General features: G+C 42.2%; 1 protein-coding gene across 1 annotated transcript in view; it reads right to left on the minus strand.

Moving 5' to 3' along the window:
- Nucleotides 1–19,482, minus strand: part of LOC123761007 (uncharacterized) — a 304,005-nt gene that overhangs the window by 180,226 nt on the left and 104,297 nt on the right. The gene's annotated exons all lie outside the window — the stretch shown is intronic.

Raw genomic sequence — 19,482 nt, forward strand, 5'->3', positions numbered from 1 at the left:
ACACGTGATTAAAAATGTGAGAATGTCAGACCACGGAGGAAAAATGAAACAGGAATTTCCTTAAGTACTTTCGTATATTAATACATCTTCAGAAGGGGTGATTTCACAGATCGAATACTGGACATAAATAGGCACGAGAATGGTGGAGTGAGGTGAGGTACAATACGTGGACACTGCAGACGGCCTATTGGCCCATCTGATGCAGCAACCACACACAGGCCCACACATATATAATTAAAGCATAAAATAGTAAATATATACAATGAATTAGTGAGACAAATGTGTTCCAATGATTTTTAAATCGCCCTTTAATTGATCTATTAATAATGGATCTAAGTTATATACACCACTGCTAATGTTCAAATTACTTTCTTTTGTGATCTATATCAAAGCAGATTCAATTATGTTTCTGTTATAGGTGTTTTTACAATTCGTTATTGAAGAAGCCATCTCCCAATCAATTTGGTGAGCATCTTCTGACAGATGAACAAACAAAGCATTAGACAATTGGCCATGTCTTACAGAGTATTTATGTTGCGAAATTCTACATTTCAAATCTTTAGATGTTTGCCCAACTTAGAACTTATTAGTCTTTACAAAATATTTTATAAATGACACAATTATCACTACGAGGGCTGTTCCTAACTAATAGCTTAACAACGGTATTTTCGTAGCTAAACATTACATGTATATTAAAAAGTTTCAAGGCCTGGACAATATTTTCAAACCCAGAGAAATATGGTAAACATAACATATTCTTTGGGCGAATTCTTTCACTGCATATATTATTATAATATGTATGACGTGCTTTGCTACGGCAAACTTCCAAAAAATTCAGTGGGTAACAAAGCTTGAGACCAATCGAATCAATATTCTTAAACTCTTCGTCTAAGAATTCTGGACTCACAACTCGAAGAGCTCTTAGATACATTGAAGAAAAAATTGACTTTTTCACATTGTATCTATGCCCTGAAAAATAATGAACATAAGATAAATTGTTCGTAGGTTCTCTGTAAACACTAAACTTTAGTGAAGAATCTTCCCTATGAATAAGAACATCTAAGAATGGCAAACATTACAAGCTTTGTAAGAACGTCCATTTCTTACAAGCTCTCCAAATGGCTTACCAAAATCTTGTCCCCATTGTTAGGAACTATTTCCTCTTCTCATTTGACAAATTCTCTTGTATTAGTTAACAAATTGAACAGTGTTCCTGTCACTCCTGATGTAAAGTTAATCAGTTTTGACGTTTGTTCCATGTTTACAAAGGTACCGGTTGATGATATTCATGATTATCTTGCTCGTGAACTAATGAGCCATGTTTTACCTCTTTCTGCTGATATTATTGTCAATCTTGTTAAGCTGTGCATTAAAGAATGTAAATTTACCTTTAATAATGAGTATTATTTACAGACTTTTGGAATGGCAATGGGGAATTCTTTATCGCCATTGCTTTCAAACTTATACATGGAATTCTTCGAAAAGAAATTTGTTTAAAAAATAACTCCTGGAATCATTCCATGGTTTAGATATGTTGATGATATTTTGTGTATATGGCCTTCAGATGTAAACACAGACGAATTTGTAGCCAAACTTAATGACCAAGTCACCTCTATAAAATTTACTATGGAGACTGAAACTGATAAATGTTTGCCATTCTTAAATGTTCTTATTCATAGGGAAGATTCTTCACTAAAGTTTAGTGTTTACAGAAAACCTACGAATAATTTATCTTATGTTCATTATTTTTCAGGGCATAGATACAATGTGAAAAAGTAAATTTTTTCTTCAATGTATCTTAGAGCTCTTCGAGTTGTGAGTCAAGAATTCTTAGACGATGAGTACTTTTATATATTAATACGAAAGTACTTAACTCCTTCTGAAGTACATTGACTCCTTCTGAAGATGTATTAATACACGAAAGTACTTAAGGAAATTCCTGTGTCAATTTTCCTCCGTGGTCTGACACTGTCATATATGTATATATATATATATATATATATATATATATATATATATATATATATATATATATATATATATATATATATATATATATATATATATATATATATATATAACTGAAAACTCACACCCCAGAAGTGACTCGAACCCATACTCCCAGATGCCACGCAACTGGTATGTACAAGACGCCTTAATCCACTTGACCATCACGACCGGACATAATGAGGTGATAGCCGAGGCTATTTGAACCACCCCACCGCCGGCACTCGGATAGTAATCTTGGGCATAGCATTTTACCAAATCACCTCATCCTTTGGGGCACACGTGAGGAACACAAATGCGAACAAGCCTGAATGGTCCCCAGGACAATATGCAACTGAAAACTCACACCCCAGAAATGACTCGAACCCATACTCCCAGATGCCACGCAACTGGTAAGGTGATTTGAGGTGATTTGGTAAAATGCTATGCCCAAGATTACTATCCGAGTGCCGGCGGTGGGGTGGTTCAAATAGCCTCGGCTATCACCTCATTATGTCCGGTCGTGATGGTCAAGTGGATTAAGGCGTCTTGTACATACCAGTTGCGTGGCATCTGGGAGTATGGGTTCGAGTCACTTCTGGGGTGTGAGTTTTCAGTTGCATATTGTCCTGGGGACCATTCAGGCGTGTTCGCATATATATATATATATATATATATATATATATATATATATATATATATATATATATATATATATATATATATATATATATATGTCGTACCTAGTAGCCAAAACGCATTTGTCAGCCTACTATGCAAGGCCCGATTTGCCTAATAAGCCAAGTTTTCATGAATTAATTGTTTTTCGGCTACCTAACCTAACCTAACCTAACTTTTCGGCTACCTAACCTAACCTAACCTATAAAGATAGGTTAGGTTAGGTAGGGTTGGTTAGGTTTGGTCATATATCTACGTTAATTTTAACTCCAATAAAAAAAATTACCTCATACATAATGAAATGGGTAGCTTTATCATTTCATAAGAAAAAAATAGAGAAAATATATTATAATATATTATAAATATATATTATAAAAATATATTATAAATATATATATATATATATATATATATATATATATATATATATATATATATATATATATATATATATATATATATATATATATATGTTGTACCTAGTAGCCAAAACGTCGTACTCGGCCTACTATGCAAGGCTCGATTTGCCTAATAAACCAAGTTTTCCTGAATTTCTATATTTTTCTCATTTTTTTCTTATGAAATGATAAATCTGTCCATTTCATTATTTATAAATTAATTTGTTGAAATGTGAATTAAAACTAACGTAGATATATGACCTAACCTAACCAACCCTACCTAACCTAACCTCCCTTAACCTAACCTAAACTAACTCAACTAAGTCAATAAATTATGTTCCTATTAGAATATAATAATAATAACTACAATAAACTAATTGGAAACAATTTATTGAAAATAAAGAAAATCACTCGGCCTATTAGGCAAATCGGACCTTGCATGGTAGGCCGAGAAGTGCGTTCTGGCTACTAGGTACGACATATATATATATATATATATATATATATATATATATATATATATATATATATATATATATATATATATATATATATATATATATATTAGTATATTTTGGTAGCAGTCTTTCCTGTAGACATATATTATTAAATATGACCGAAAAAGTAAGATTAATAATTCTAACACGAATTTTCTCAATCTTTCGTACATTACGCTTCACTGTTGGAGGTAAATCAAAAATTAATTCTCCAAAATTCATTTTTATTTCTAGTCTGACGCGACACGGGCGCGTTTCGTAAAACTTATTACATTTTCAAAGACTTTAGTTCACAAATACACAACTGAATAGAACTATCTATTCGTTCTATTCAGTTGTGTATTTGTGAACTAAAGTCTTTGAAAATGTAATAAGTTTTACGAAACGCGCCCGTGTCGCGTCAGACTAGAAATAAAAATGAATTTTGGAGAATTAATTTTTGATTTACCTCCAACAGTGAAGCGTAATGTACGAAAGATTGAGAAAATTCGTGTTAGAATTATTAATCTTACTTTTTCGGTCATATTTAATAATATATATATATATATATATATATATATATGTTGTACCTAGTAGCCAAAACGTCGTACTCGGCCTACTATACAAGGCCCGATTGGCCTAATAAGCAAAGTTTTCCTGAATTAATATATTTTCTCTATTTTTTTCCTATGGAATGATAAAGCTACCCATTTCATTATGTATGAGTTCAGTTTTTTTTATTGGAGTTAAAATTAACGTAGATATAAGACCGAACCTAACCAACCCTACCTAACCTAACCTATCTTTATAGGTTAGGTTCGGTTAGGTAACCGAAAAAGTTAAGTTAGGTTAGGTTAGGTAAGTTAGGTAGTCGAAAAACAATTAATTCATGAAAACTTGGCTTATTAGGCAAATCGGGCCTTGCATAGTATATCGGGCCTTGCATAGTATATCGGGCCTTGCATATACACCTATGTACACTTCGGAGCTGATCAAGCAGGTGGGGCGGCCAACCACAGGGAAACAGCAAAATCACTCAAGTACAGGCGACTGGAAGGTCAATACCTCTTTGTTCCCATAGCGTCTGAGACGCATGGCCCCTGGGGCAAGAGTGCCTTGGGATTTCTCAAAGAATTGGGTTTCAAGCTCATTGACGTCACCAGAGAGCCAAGGGCTTCCAGTTTTTTGTTTCAGCGTCTCAGTGTGGTGATCCAGAGGGGAAATGCTTGCTGCGTCCTCGGTTCCTGTCCAGAAGCGGAGGAGCTTCAAGAGATCCATAACCTTTAGGCATTTGTCTTGTATGTTTTGTAACCTTTAAATACACAATAAAGGAAAAAAAAGGGAAGGGGGTGGTAGGAGAAAAGCACACAGAAACTGTATTAAAGGGGACCTACATTCCCTCCAATGCGTTATGTGTGGTTTCCTCCGAGGCTATGGGTCCCCCTTCTTCCAGCCAGAGGTGGTACTCCCTTCCCTTTATATATATATATATATATATATATATATATATATATATATATATATATATATATATATATATATATATATATATATACGTAAAAGAACTTATAACAGGAACATAATTGAATCTGCTTTGATACAGATTACAAAGGAAAGTAGTTTGAACATTAGTAGTGGTTTATATAACTTAGATCCATTTTTGATAGATCAATTAAAGGGCGATTTGAGTAGGATCATTGATACACATTTGTCTCACTAATTCATTGTAAATATTTACTATCTTATGCTATTATTATCCATGTTTGGGCCTATTGGTGGGTATGAATGGGAGCTGCATCGAAAGGGCCAATAGGCATCCTGCAGTTCTTATGCGGCTCATATATATGTCCACCTAATTCCCATTCATTTGTACCTTACCTCACTCTATCACTCTTTTCTGCCAATATATGTCCAATATTTGACCTGTAAATCACCCCTTCTGAAAATGTATCAATATATGAAAGTACATAAGGAAATTCCTGTTTCAATTCTTCCTCCGTGGTCTGACACTCACATATTTAATCACGTGTTTATTTACACACACACACACACACACACACACACACACACACACACACACACACATATATATAGCGCGCAGGATTCGTAATTCTGTGGCGAGGGTTCGATTCCCGCACGAGGCAGAAACAAATGGGCAAAGTTTCTTTCACCCTGAATGCCCCTGTTACCTAGCAGTAAATAGGTACCTGGGAGTTAGTCAGCTGTCACGGGCTGCTTCCTGGGGGGTGTGTGTGTGTGTGTGTGTGGTGTGGGGAAAAAAAAAAAAAAAAAAAAGTAGTTAGTAAACAGTTGATTGACAGTTGAGAGGCGGGCCGAAAGAGCAAAGCTCAACCCCCGTAAAAACACAACTAGTAAACACACACACACACACACATATATATATATATATATATATATATTAGTATATTTTGGTAGCAGTCTTTCCTGTAGACATATATTATTAAATATGACCGAAAAAGTAAGATTAATAATTCTAACACGAATTTTCTCAATCTTTCGTACATTACGCTTCACTGTTGGAGGTAAATCAAAAATCACTTCTCCAAAATTCATTTTTATTTCTAGTCTGACGCGACACGGGCGCGTTTCGTAAAACTTATTACATTTTCAAAGACTTCACAAATACACAACTGATTAGACTTACGTATCTCTGATTTTATATCTACATTTGAGTGAGGTGGGAGGGGTGATGTGGCATTAACACAAGACAGAACAAGAGGGGATATTAATAGGGTATTAAAAGTATCAACACAAGACAGAACAGAAACAATGGGTATTGAATAGAAGTGTTTGTAGAAAGCCTATTGGTCCATATTTCTTGATGCTTCTATATTGGAGCGGAGTCTTGAGGTGGGTAGAATATAGTTGTGCAATAATTGGCTGTTGATTGCTGGTGTTGACTTCTTGATGTGTAGTGCCTCGCAAACGTCAAGCCGCCTGCTATCGCTGTATCTATCGATGATTTCTGTGTTGTTTACTAGGATTTCTCTGGCGATGGTTTGGTTATGGGAAGAGATTATATGTTCCTTAATGGAGCCCTGTTGCTTATGCATCGTTAAACGCCTAGAAAGAGATGTTGTTGTCTTGCCTATATACTGGGTTTTTTGGAGCTTACAGTCCCCAAGTAGGCATTTGAAGGCATAGACGACGTTAGTCTCTTTTAAAGCGTTCTGTTTTGTGTCTGGAGAGTTTCTCATGAGTAGGCTGGCCGTTTTTCTGGTTTTATAGTAAATCGTCAGTTGTATCCTCTGATTTTTGTCTGTAGGGATAACGTTTCTATTAACAATATCTTTCAGGACCCTTTCCTCCGTTTTATGAGCTGTGGAAAAGAAGTTCCTGTAAAATAGTCTAATAGGGGGTATAGGTGTTGTGTTAGTTGTCTCTTCAGAGGTTGCATGGCTTTTCACTTTCCTTCTTATGATGTCTTCGATGAAACCATTGGAGAAGCCGTTATTGACTAGGACCTGCCTTACCCTACAGAGTTCTTCTGAAGAACTCTGTAGGGTAAGGCAGGTCCTAGTCAATAACGGCTTCTCCAATGGTTTCATCGAAGACATCATAAGAAGGAAAGTGAAAAGCCATGCAACCTCTGAAGAGACAACTAACACAACACCTATACCCCCTATTAGACTATTTTACAGGAACTTCTTTTCCACAGCTCATAAAACGGAGGAAAGGGTCCTGAAAGATATTGTTAATAGAAACGTTATCCCTACAGACAAAAATCAGAGGATACAACTGACGATTTACTATAAAACCAGAAAAACGGCCAGCCTACTCATGAGAAACTCTCCAGACACAAAACAGAACGCTTTAAAAGAGACTAACGTCGTCTATGCCTTCAAATGCCCACTTGAGGACTGTAAGCTCCAAAAAACCCAGTATATAGGCAAGACAACAACATCTCTTTCTAGGCGTTTAACGATGCATAAGCAACAGGGCTCCATTAAGGAACATATAATCTCTTCCCATAACCAAACCATCGCCAGAGAAATCCTAGTAAACAACACAGAAATCATCGATAGATACAGCGATAGCAGGCGGCTTGACGTTTGCGAGGCACTACACATCAAGAAGTCAACACCAGCAATTAACAGCCAATTATTGCACAACTATATTCTACCCACCTCAAGACTCCGCTCCAATATAGAAGCATCAAGAAATATGGACCAATAGGCTTTCTACAAACACTTCTATTCAATACCCATTGTTTCTGTTCTGTCTTGTGTTGATACTTTTAATACCCTATTAATATCCCCTCTTGTTCTGTCTTGTGTTAATGCCACATCACCCCTCCCACCTCACTCAAATGTAGATATAAAATCAGAGATACGTAAGTCTAATCAGTTGTGTATTTGTGAAGTCTTTGAAAATGTAATAAGTTTTACGAAACGCGCCCGTGTCGCGTCAGACTAGAAATAAAAATGAATTTTGGAGAAGTGATTTTTGATTTACCTCCAACAGTGAAGCGTAATGTACGAAAGATTGAGAAAATTCGTGTTAGAATTATTAATCTTACTTTTTCGGTCATATTTAATAATATATATATATATATATATATATATATATATATATATATATATATATATATATATATATATATATATATATATATATATATTGGTGTATACTGGCAGCAGGTTTTCTTTTATACATGTCTCATTGAACATGACAGCATATTCTGTATTAACTATTTTCCGGTTTAGGCCTTCTATCCCTCTAACTAGTGTTCTTGCATCAGGATTTAGTTGGTAGAGGAGTTGTTCAAAAGTCATGTTTGTTTTTCGATATGAAGATAAAGAAGTGAATAATTATTGAATGTATTACACTTATTATGAAATTGCACAACGTTTCGAACCTTCATGGTTCATTCTCAAGTGATGTCACAGTATCGGATATTATATTTATACTAATATTATTATAAATATAATATTTTGGGGGCTCACGTGGCCCTCCCAAAAATTAGGTGATATGATAAAAGAACTATGCCCAAGATTACCATCAAAGTGCCGTCGGGATGATGGGCAAATATCCTCGGCTACCATCATCTTTTGTACGGTCATGATGGTTGAGTGGTTAAGGCTCCTGTACATCAGTTGCATAGTGATCCTGACAGTAAGGGTTCGAGTCACATCTGGGGTGTGGAGTTTTCAGTTGCATATATACCTTGAGACTATTCAGGCTTGTTTGCATTTGTGTTGCTCGCGTGCCCCCCCCCCCAAAAAAAAAAAAATAAGGTGATTTGATAAAATAACTAGGCCGAAGATTACCATCAAAGTGCCGTCGTGTTGATGGGCAAATAGACTCGGCTACTATCATCTTTTCTAAGGTCGTGATGGTCGAGTTGTTAAGGTCTCCTATACCCCAGTTGCATAGTGCTCGTGGCCGTATGGGTTCGAGTCACTTTAGGGGTATGGAGTTTTCAGTTGCATATATGCCTGGGGACCATTCAGGCTTGTTCGTTATATATATATATATATATATATATATATATATATATATATATATATATATATATATATATATATATATATATATATATATATATATATATATATATATATATATATATATATATATATATATATATATATATATATATATATATTATATATATATATAATATATATATATATTATATATATATATATTATATATATATATATATATAATATATATATATATATATATATATATATATATATATATATATATATATATATATATATATATATATATATATATATATATATTTATTGCTAATAAAAACTTATCCTAACTCATCCATCCTGGAGAGAGCCAGTGAGAGCCTCCTACTGGAAACAGTACAGGCTCAGGGGAGCATTCACAGTATCTTTCAGATAACTGAACTAGTGTGTTGTATAAGTTGAATTTTATAATATAATATTCTTACTATTAATGTAACGAATAATATAAAAAATATATCAATAAATAAACAAATAAGAAAAATATTGGTGAGTACTTTCCCCATAGCGGGAGTGAAGCCATCTAATCATTGTAAACTTTGTCTCTCAGCAAGATCGTTGTAAACATTGTTTAGAGTATTAGCCAGGAGATAGAGTCAAGATAGAGCCTAAGGCCATCAATAAAGTAAATAAGACAATTAAGAACAGCAGAGATGTCAATCGGCTATAATAAATGCGTCCAATGTCCTTGAACAGTAGGCCTCAGGTCCAAACAACTAATCAGGTGTGAGGGGTTGCTAGTTGATATACCACGGCACTTGTCTATAGATCTCGGCCGCCTAATGTGAGACATACAACAACGAGGAAATTGGAGGCAAAGTCTTCATCCACTTTTACTACATCACTCTCAATGACAAACTTAGGAAACTTAGGAGCCTCGAGATAATGGTGAAACAATTATTGAGAATAATGATAGATAAAATCGTAGATGAAGTAATCTATGAGAATAAAGATGTGATAATTAATGAACAGCTTGAAGGTCACTAGGCAAGGAAAAAGTTGCACAAGTTACTGATGAAATAATTTATGGATTTTAAACATTCAATAGAAAATACTAGTATAGACAGGCTTCCCGGTGCCTACCGGGAGAACCCCTGGGGGTAATTAGACTCTTGGGGGAACAGAGTGAATGCAGGCGGAGGTCAGGAGAGGGATGCAAGTGGTCAGGAGAGGGATGCAAGCGGTCAGGAGAGGGATGCAAGCGGTCAGGAGAGGGATGCAAGAGGTCAGGAGAGGGATGCAAGCGGTCAGGAGAGGGATGCAAGAGGTCAGGAGAGGGATGCAAGAGGTCAGGAGAGGGATGCAGAAACTATAAGCAAAGATAGGCAAAGACGAAAAGAACAACCTCATTATAAGAAACCATGCAAAAGAATAGAGCAAGAATGAACAGGAACTCATTGAGGCAACGAAAGAGAAACTAATAGGCAAGGAGGACGAATTAAGTATATCAAGAGTTGGGAGGTTAGGAAGGCCTGAAATAAATATGGTACGCATAAGCATTGCATATTTTGAACACAATAAGGAGGATACTCAACAGTTCCCAAAAACTAAAAGATCTTGAGGGCATAAAAACGACAGGGTGCTAAGGGTCAATCTAAAGGAGTTAAGAAACACAGACCAATACAAAAATTCAAAGAAAAAATCAGTACAGGGCAGGTGACCTAGATAGTAGATAGAGGAGAGGTCATAAAGCTTCACCCTGCCAGGCAGAACTAACTCTATATATCTCGGACGACAAACAGGTTCAGAACCAGAGCGACAATGTAGAGAATAGTAATGTATTAAGCACAGGAGTAATCTCTCGGCCCCCCAGGAACAACGTCAGGTTACATTGTTTCTACACAAAGCCAGATGCCTGGTAAATAAATATGACACATTGTATATGCTGAGGCTGAGAATCCCACCATCATTGGCCACAGTGAAACATGGGGGACGAGAAGACATAATAGAAGGGGAATTCTATCTCACGGAAGATAGCACCCACCATTCTGAAAGGACAGAGCAATAAGAGCAGGTTGGGTAATACTGTATGTGAAACTAACAATGAGGAACTGAACACCAGGGTTTCCTCATAGACTGTATGGTTCAACATACTAACTCAAGATGACAGCAAAAAATGACAGTGGAAGTATGCTACAGGACTGACTCAGCAGTGGCAGAGGATGTTGCTGATCTGCAAAATGTGATCAAAGTAGCATCAGAAACCCAAACTCTAATAATGGGGGACTTTAACCATGAGACCATAGAGTGGGTAAATCAAACATCATAAGCAGGAGAACAATTCCTAGACCTGGTACTGGACTCCTTTCTCATACAGAATGTGGTAGAGCCCCACGAGGTAACAGCATTCTAGATCATGTGCTAACATCAGAAGAGGGTATTATTGATCAAATTCATGTAGGGGAAAAGCAACTCTCTCATGTGATCATCATATTATAAGATGGACTACATATATAGAAACCCACATTACGGTGTCTGATGATGAATTTCTAGATTACCATCGAAAGACTATCAGCTCTTGGAGGGAGCTGATAGATGAACAAGGCATGGAAGCATAATTGGAAAAGTTCAAGTGGGTCATCACTGATCTCGTTCAAAAATATATTCAAAAAAGAGAAAGAAAAGAAAGGGAACTGAATGAATGATACAGGAAATAAAACAAGCATTGATAACTAAGCTGAAAGAACGTATAAATAAATATAAAGCTAGAGAACGTATAAATGCACAATGAACAACATTGACTATTAATATAGAAGGGCATTAAACTAGGTCACACAGAAAACCAGATCAGCCAGAAGAAACTACGAAAGAAAACGTGCCCAAAACATAAAGATCCAAAATGGTTTTATGCCTTTATAAGAAATAAAACCAAAACAAGTAGGACCCTTAAAAAATGAAACTAACCAAGTTATAGTGGACGATTAAAGGGCAGCAAAGACTCTGAATGATTATTTTACATCAGTGTTCACACAAAAAAGATAAGATGACATCCAATCGCCCACACAAAAGTTTGAAGGAGGTGAAGATAATGAATTAAGGGATATAACCATAACATGTGACATAATCAGGAAGAGCATTTACAAACTAAAAGACTCAAAAGCTCCAGGTATGGCTGGAATTCAATCCAAAGTCTCAAAGGAACTAACAGAAGAACTATGCCTTCCACAGAAATTTATTTTCACAAAGTCTCTGGATCAAGGGATTGCAAGATTGGAAAAATGCAAATGTCACCCCTATTTAAAAAAATGCAGAAAGGCTCAGCGGAGAACTACCGTCCAATCAACTTGACATCACTCATCTGTAAGCTCATGGAGAGAATCCTAAGCGAGGAAATCATTCACCATCGTTCTGCATAATGGGGATTATGCAGAATTATTAGATAGTACCTGATAGATGGGAACTATCTTGTAAAATCGATGCAACATGGGTTTCTTAAAAATATATTCTGGCTTATAAACCATCCAATATATTTGGAAATGGTCACCAGCTTCTCAGACAAAGTCCTTCCGGTTGATGAAGTATATATGAATTTTTCTAAAATCCTTTGATAAGGTTTTATGAAGCCTCGTAACCTGTAATAAGGTCTTTCAATGAGGCCATTGAAAGACTGGCAAGGAAATTACAGGCACATGGAATAAATGGTAAAATATTTGAATGCATTAAACAAAGGTTAAAACTACGAACACAAAGGGTTGTGCTAAACCCTTTTTGTCATATACATCAGTGGCATAAATGGGAAACCACATCATCAAATTTGCAGATCACATTACACAAAGATTTATGGTAAAGTGGGAAATGAAAATGATATTGAAGCCTTACAAAGAGATCTATATGACCTCCACAAATGATCAGAAGACTGCCAAATGCTTTTTAATATCGACACATGCACAACCTTGCATGTGGGGCCTAACAACGTACGTTACAAATACCAAATTAATAACCTTATACTGCAGTACGTTGGTGAAGAAAAGGACCTTGAAGTCAAACTCCACAGTCGCTGAAAGTTGCACAACAGGAAGGAGCAGCAGTAAAAAAAATTACCAAGCCTTTTGAATAATCAACCATACTTTTAAGTTAAGGAAAAGAAGATAGTGATTAAATTCTTATAGATTTCTGATGCGCTCCCATTTGGATTATTGTATCCAAAGCATGGAGACCACATCTTCAGAGGAACATAGCTGCTCTGGGGAAAGTGCAACACCAGGCAAGAAAAATCCTTCCAGAGCTAAGTCAACTCACGTATGAGGAATTGTTGAGAGCCACAGTGCAAACAGCAAACCAGGCATGACAGGGCGGATCTCGATGAAACTTATAATGCTGAACAATTTGGAGGATGTTGATCCAGACAATTTCTTCAAAAGGTCAGATGTAACACAAACAAGGAGCAACAGTTTTCAATCTCAACAAGCCACAATGAGAATAGGAAATGCTTTTTCACGAATAGGGTTAAAACTCATGGAACTGCCTACCCGCCGAATGCGTAAATGCTAAAACTGTTCAATTTTAAAATCTAACTGGAAAAAATAATCAGGTCAAATGAGGGGAAGTCGCCGGCTTCCAGTCCTTCTAGAGGCTACTAGAGTGTTATTTGCTCTCAGGTAAATTCAGGTAAGTCCTAAGCATAATACACGCTATCAGAGGCCTAATATAGTACATATATGTGCTTTACTAGGTCTAGGAATTTTGTTGGTATTTTTAGCTCTATTTATCCTGAATTCTTTAAAATACGTTACAAAATGTGGCTTCCTTGAGCTTCAATTCAACATATTGATAGGACCAACCACATAGTTAAAGAGTGTGCTATCATATCAGGAGGATAGGTTGCTTTATTCCAATATTAGAGTTCACTGTCATGTAATAAAGTTTCTCTCAGATGTGTAGGCGATCACTATCATTAGCATTAGTAACCGGTGAGTTAACTTAAAATCGTACTGTCCATGTAAAGGTTTACATGGTCACTTCTCAGTCACTGTGGCGCAGTGGTAACACATTCGTCCCGTGCTTTGCGAGCGATTTGGCCTGGGTTCGTTTCCCGGCAGGGAAGGATTGACTGCTTCTATCCATAACTTTAAGCCTCTGTTCGGCCAACAGTAAATGGGTGAATAGTTGTTAAACGATTTTTCAGGTCGTATTCAAGGGAAAATTTGTATTAAGAACTTGTCTGAAACGCTATGCGTGCAGATGTGACTGTGATTTGTCTATGACACTTAGTGAAGTATTGCTGATTGGACCGAAATATCCCGGCATAGCCAAGTGGAGTTACGAGTTGGAATTAATGTCTGTCTGTTAAGGCCTGTTATAATGGAAACCTGTGGTGATGCCTGCCAGTGTGTTGCTGGAGACCCCTGCCAGTGTGTTGCTGGAGACCCATGCCAGTGTGTTGCTGGAGACCCCTGCCAGTGTGTTGCTGGAGACCCCTGCCAGTGTGTTGCTGGAGACCCCTGCCAGTGTGTTGCTGGAGACCCCTGCCAGTGTGTTGCTGGAGACCCCTGCCAGTGTGTTGCTGGAGACCCCTGCCAGTGTGTTGCTGGAGACCCCTGCCAGTGTGTTGCTGGAGACCCCTGCCAGTGTGTTGCTGGAGAACCTTGCCAGTGTGTTGCTGGAGACCCCTGCCAGTGTGTTGCTGGAGACCCCTGCCAGTGTGTTGCTGGAGACCCCTGCCAGTGTGTTGCTGGAGACCCCTGCCAGTGTGTTGCTGGAGACCCCTGCCAGTGTGTTGCTGGAGACCCCTGCCAGTGTGTTGCTGGAGAACCTTGCCAGTGTGTTGCTGGAGACCCCTGCCAGTGTGTTGCTGGAGACCCCTGCCAGTGTGTTGCTGGAGACCCCTGCCAATGTGTTGCTGGAGAACCTTGCCAGTGTGTTGCTGTAGACCCCTGCCAGTGTGTTGCTGGAGACCCCTGCCAATGTGTTGCTGGAGAACCTTGCTAGTGTGTTGCTGGAGACCCCTGCCAGTCTGTTGCTGGAGACCCCTGCCAGTCTGTTGCTGGAGACCCCTGCCAGTCTGTTGCTGGAGACCCCTGCCAGTGTGTTGCTGGAGACCCCTGCCAATGTGTTGCTGGAGAACTGTTACGGCCCTCTCGGGACGCAACGGGGTTCTTACTCTGATGTTGTTAGAAGAAGATATATATCCGTTCCCAAGCCAGTAGTGGCTATCAAGGGATGTGATCCGTGACGCAAGTAACTTAAAGGGAGTAGGGAAAGAAAGTTAAGAACTTAATATTATAATTACCATCACCAAATATATAAATAAGATATAAAATGAGTTCACAAGGGGGAGGGGAATAAACACTTATTTACAAGGGAAAATACACTGAAGACTTCTGCTGATGACTATGGATCCTCGCTCTCGGTGCTGATTCCTCAGTGCTTCTTCGTGGCCTCACAACGAATTCTTCTGATACGTCGAGCCTACCCTGGCCACAGGTCAGCCAAAACACAGGTCCACTGGGGGCATCGCCGTGGAGGCCGTCAACCACAAATCCAGCCGGTCTGCTGGCAGGTTCTGGACCCACAACGCTGGTCAGGCCACTCCACGAACGATGTAAGGGGAACACCCTGGACAGGAGCCTCGTGTGACACCACAAATCACTCTCCCGTCCTCAATACCCCAGTGGATAAACGTCTCCAGCAGTCGGTCCCGGGAACGACGATCCTTTCAACTGCCACTCCACTGGCAGGGTAACACACCACAGTGTTCTTCCGGGGGACGACTTCGCAACTGCTGCAGCAAAGCTCAAGGTTCGGAGACGGCTGCCTCGGGTAGACTCACTCAACTCTCATCACAGCAGTCCCAGGTCGACTCTGTAAGCAGACACGTCATCAATAACTGGGACACACTAAGGCACCTCACTTACGGGCTCAGACACAAACGCCCACCTATCCACTCCATAGATGGCGCTGGTGTCTGAGCACCACCTCACCAGAGGTCAGCAGCGGCGGTGTAGAGTGCTGAACGGGACTGGAAACTGACCCTCGTAGCTAGTACACGTCGTCCTCTCCAGGTGTCGTCGTCCATTTGGTGGGGGTTTCGGGAGCTGACCCACAGATGGCGCGGTCGTGACTGCTCCGGGATCGGACGCTGGATCCAGGTTCGTAACAAGAACCCTGCCAGCGTGTTGCTGGAGACCCCTGCCAGTGTGTTGCTGGAGACCCGCGCCAGTGTGTTGCTGGAGACCCCTGCCAGTGTGTTGCTGGAGACCCCTGCCAATGTGTTGCTGGAGAACCCTGCCAGCGTGTTGCTGGAGACCCCTGCCAGTGTGTTGCTGGAGACCCCTGCCAGTGTGTTGCTGGAGAACCCTGCCAGTGTGTTGCTGGAGACCCCTGCCAGTGTGTTGCTGGAGAACCTTGCCAGCGTGTTGCTGTAGACCCCTGCCAGCGTGTTGCTGGAGACCCCTGCCAGTGTGTTGCTGGAGACCCCTGCCAGTGTGTTGCTGGAGACCCCTGCCAGTGTGTTGCTGGAGACCCCTGCCAGTGTGGTGCTGGAGGCCCCTGCCACTGTGTTGCTGGAGAACCTTGCCAGCGTGTTGCTGGAGACCCCTGCCAGTGTGTTGCTGGTGACCCCTGCCAGTGTGTTGCTGGAGAACCTTGCCAGTGTGTTGCTGGAGACCCCTGCCAGTGTGTTGCTGGAGACCCCTGCCAGTGTGTTGCTGGAGATCCTTGCCAGTGTGTTGCTGGAGACCCCTGTCAGTGTGTTGCTGGAGACCCCTGCCAGTGTGTTGCTGGAGAACCTTGCCAGTGTGTTGCTGGAGACCCCTGCCAGTGTGTTGCTGGAGACCCCTGCCAGTGTGTTGCTGGAGACCCCTGCCAATGAGTTGCTGGAGAACCTTGCCAGTGTGTTGCTGTAGACCCCTGCCAGTGTGTTGCTGGAGACCCCTGCCAATGTGTTGCTGGAGACCCCTGCCAGTGTGTTGCTGGAGACCCCTGCCAGTGTGTTGCTGGAGAACCTTGCCAGTGTGTTGCTGGAGACCCCTGCCAGTGTGTTGCTGGAGACCCCTGCCAGTGTGGTGCTGGAGACCCTGCCAGTGTGTTGCTGGAGACCCCTGCCAGTGTGTTGCTGGAGACCCCTGCCAATGTGTTGCTGGAGAACCCTGCCAGCGTGTTGCTGGAGACCCCTGCCAGTGTGTTGCTGGAGACCCCTGCCAGTGTGTTGCTGGAGACCCCTGCCAGTGTGTTGCTGGAGACCCCTGCCAATGTGTTGCTGGAGAACCCTGCCAGCGTGTTGCTGGAGACCCCTGCCAGTGTGTTGCTGGAGACCCCTGCCAGTCTGTTGCTGGAGACCCCTGCCAGTGTGTTGCTGGAGACCCCTGCCAGTGTGTTGCTGGAGAACCCTGCCAGTGTGTTGCTGGAGACCCCTGCCAGTGTGTTGCTGGAGAACCTTGCCAGCGTGTTGCTGTAGACCCCTGCCAGCGTGTTGCTGGAGACCCCTGCCAGTGTGTTGCTGGAGACCCCTGCCAGTGTGTTACTGGGGACCCCTGCCAGTGTGTTGCTGGAGACCCCTGCCAGTGTGGTGCTGGAGACCCCTGCCAGTGTGTTGCTGGAGAACGTTGCCAGCGTGTTGCTGGAGAACCTTGCCAGCGTGTTGCTGGAGACCCCTGCCAGTGTGTTGCTCGTGACCCGTGCCAGTGTGTTGCTGGAGACCCCTGCCAGTGTGGTGCTGGAGACCCCTGCCAGTGTGTTGCTGGAGACCCCTGCCAGTGTGTTGCTGGAGAACCTTGCCACTGTGTTGCTGGAGACCCCTGCCAGTGTGTTGCTGGTGACCCCTGCCAGTGTGTTGCTGGAGACCCCTGCCAGTGTGTTGGTGGAGACCCCTGCCAGTGTGTTGGTGGAGACCCCTGCCAGTGTGTTGCTGGAGAACCTTGCCACTATGTTGCTGGAGACCCCTGCCAGTGTGGTGTTGGAGACCCCTGACACTGTGTTGCTGGAGAACCTTGCCAGCGTGTTGCTGGAGACCCCCTACCAGTGTGTTGCTGGTGACCCCTGCCAGTGTGTTGCTGGAGACCCCTGCCAGTGTGTTGCTGGAGAACCCTGCCAGTGAGTTGCTGGAGAACCCTGCCAGTGTGTTGCTGGAGACCCCTGCCAGTGTGTTGCTGTAGACCCCTGCCAGTGTGTTGCTGGAGACCCCTGCCAGTGTGTTGCTGGTGACCCCTGCTAGTGTGTTGCTGGAGGCCCCTGCCAGTGTGTTGCTGGAGGCCCCTGCCAGTGTGTTGCTGGAGACCCCTGCCAGTGTGGTGCTGGAGACCCCTGCCAGTGTGTTGTTGGAGACCCCTGCCAGTGTGTTGCTGGAGAACCTTGCCAGTGTGTTGCTGGAGACTCCTGCCAGTGTGTTGCTGGAGACCCCTGCCAGTGTGGTGCTGGAGACCCCTGCCAGTGTGTTGCTGGAGAACCTTGCCAGCGTGTTGCTGTAGACCCCTGCCAGCGTGTTGCTGGACACCCCTGCCAGTGTGTTGCTGGAGACCCCTGCCAGTGTGTTGCTGGAGACCCCTGCCAGTGTGGTGCTGGAGACCCCTGCCAGTGTGTTGTTGGAGACCCCTGCCAGTGTGTTGCTGGAGAACCTTGCCAGTGTGTTGCTGGAGACCCCTGCCAGTGTGGTGCTGGAGACCCCTGCCAGTGTGTTGCTGGAGACCCCTGCCAGTGTGGTGCTGGAGACCCCTGCCAGTGTGTTGCTGGAAACCCCTGCCAGTGTGTTGCTGGAGAACCTTGCCACTGTGTTGCTGGAGACCCCTGCCAGTGTGTTGCTGGAGACCCCTGCAAGTGTGTTGCTGGAGACCCCTGCCAATGTGTTGCTGGAGAACCTTGCCAGTGTGTTGCTGTAGACCCCTGCCAGTGTGTTGCTGGAGACCCCTGCCAATGTGTTGCTGGAGAACCTTGCCAGTGTGTTGCTGGAGACCCCTGCCAGTATGTTGCTGGAGACCCCTGCCAGTGTGTTGCTGGAGACCCCTGCCAGTGTGTTGCTGGAGACCCCTGCCAGTGTGTTGCTGGAGACCCCTGCCAATGTGTTGCTGGAGAACCCTGCCAGCGTGTTGCTGGAGACCCCTGCCAGCGTGTTGCTGGAGACCCCTACCAGCGTGTTGCTGGAGACCCCTGCCAGTGTGTTGCTGGAGACCCCTGCCAATGTGTTGCTGGAGAACCCTGCCAGCGTGTTGCTGGCGACCCCTGCCAGTGTGTTGCTGGAGACCCCTGCCAGTCTGTTGCTGGAGACCCCTGCCAGTGTGTTGCTGGAGACCCCTGCCAGTGTGTTGCTGGAGACCCCTGCCAGTGTGTTGCTGGAGAACCCTGCCAGTGTGTTGCTGGAGACCCCTGCCAGTGTGTTGCTGGAGAACCTTGCCAGCGTGTTGCTGTAGACCCCTGCCAGCGTGTTGCTGGAGACCCCTGCCAGTGTGTTGCTGGAGACCCCTGCCAGTGTGTTGCTGGAGACCCCTACCAGTGTGTTGCTGGAGA

The sequence above is a fragment of the Procambarus clarkii genome, chromosome 41 (genome assembly GCF_040958095.1).
Source record: "Procambarus clarkii isolate CNS0578487 chromosome 41, FALCON_Pclarkii_2.0, whole genome shotgun sequence".
NCBI classification, from domain to species: Eukaryota; Metazoa; Arthropoda; class Malacostraca; order Decapoda; family Cambaridae; genus Procambarus; species Procambarus clarkii.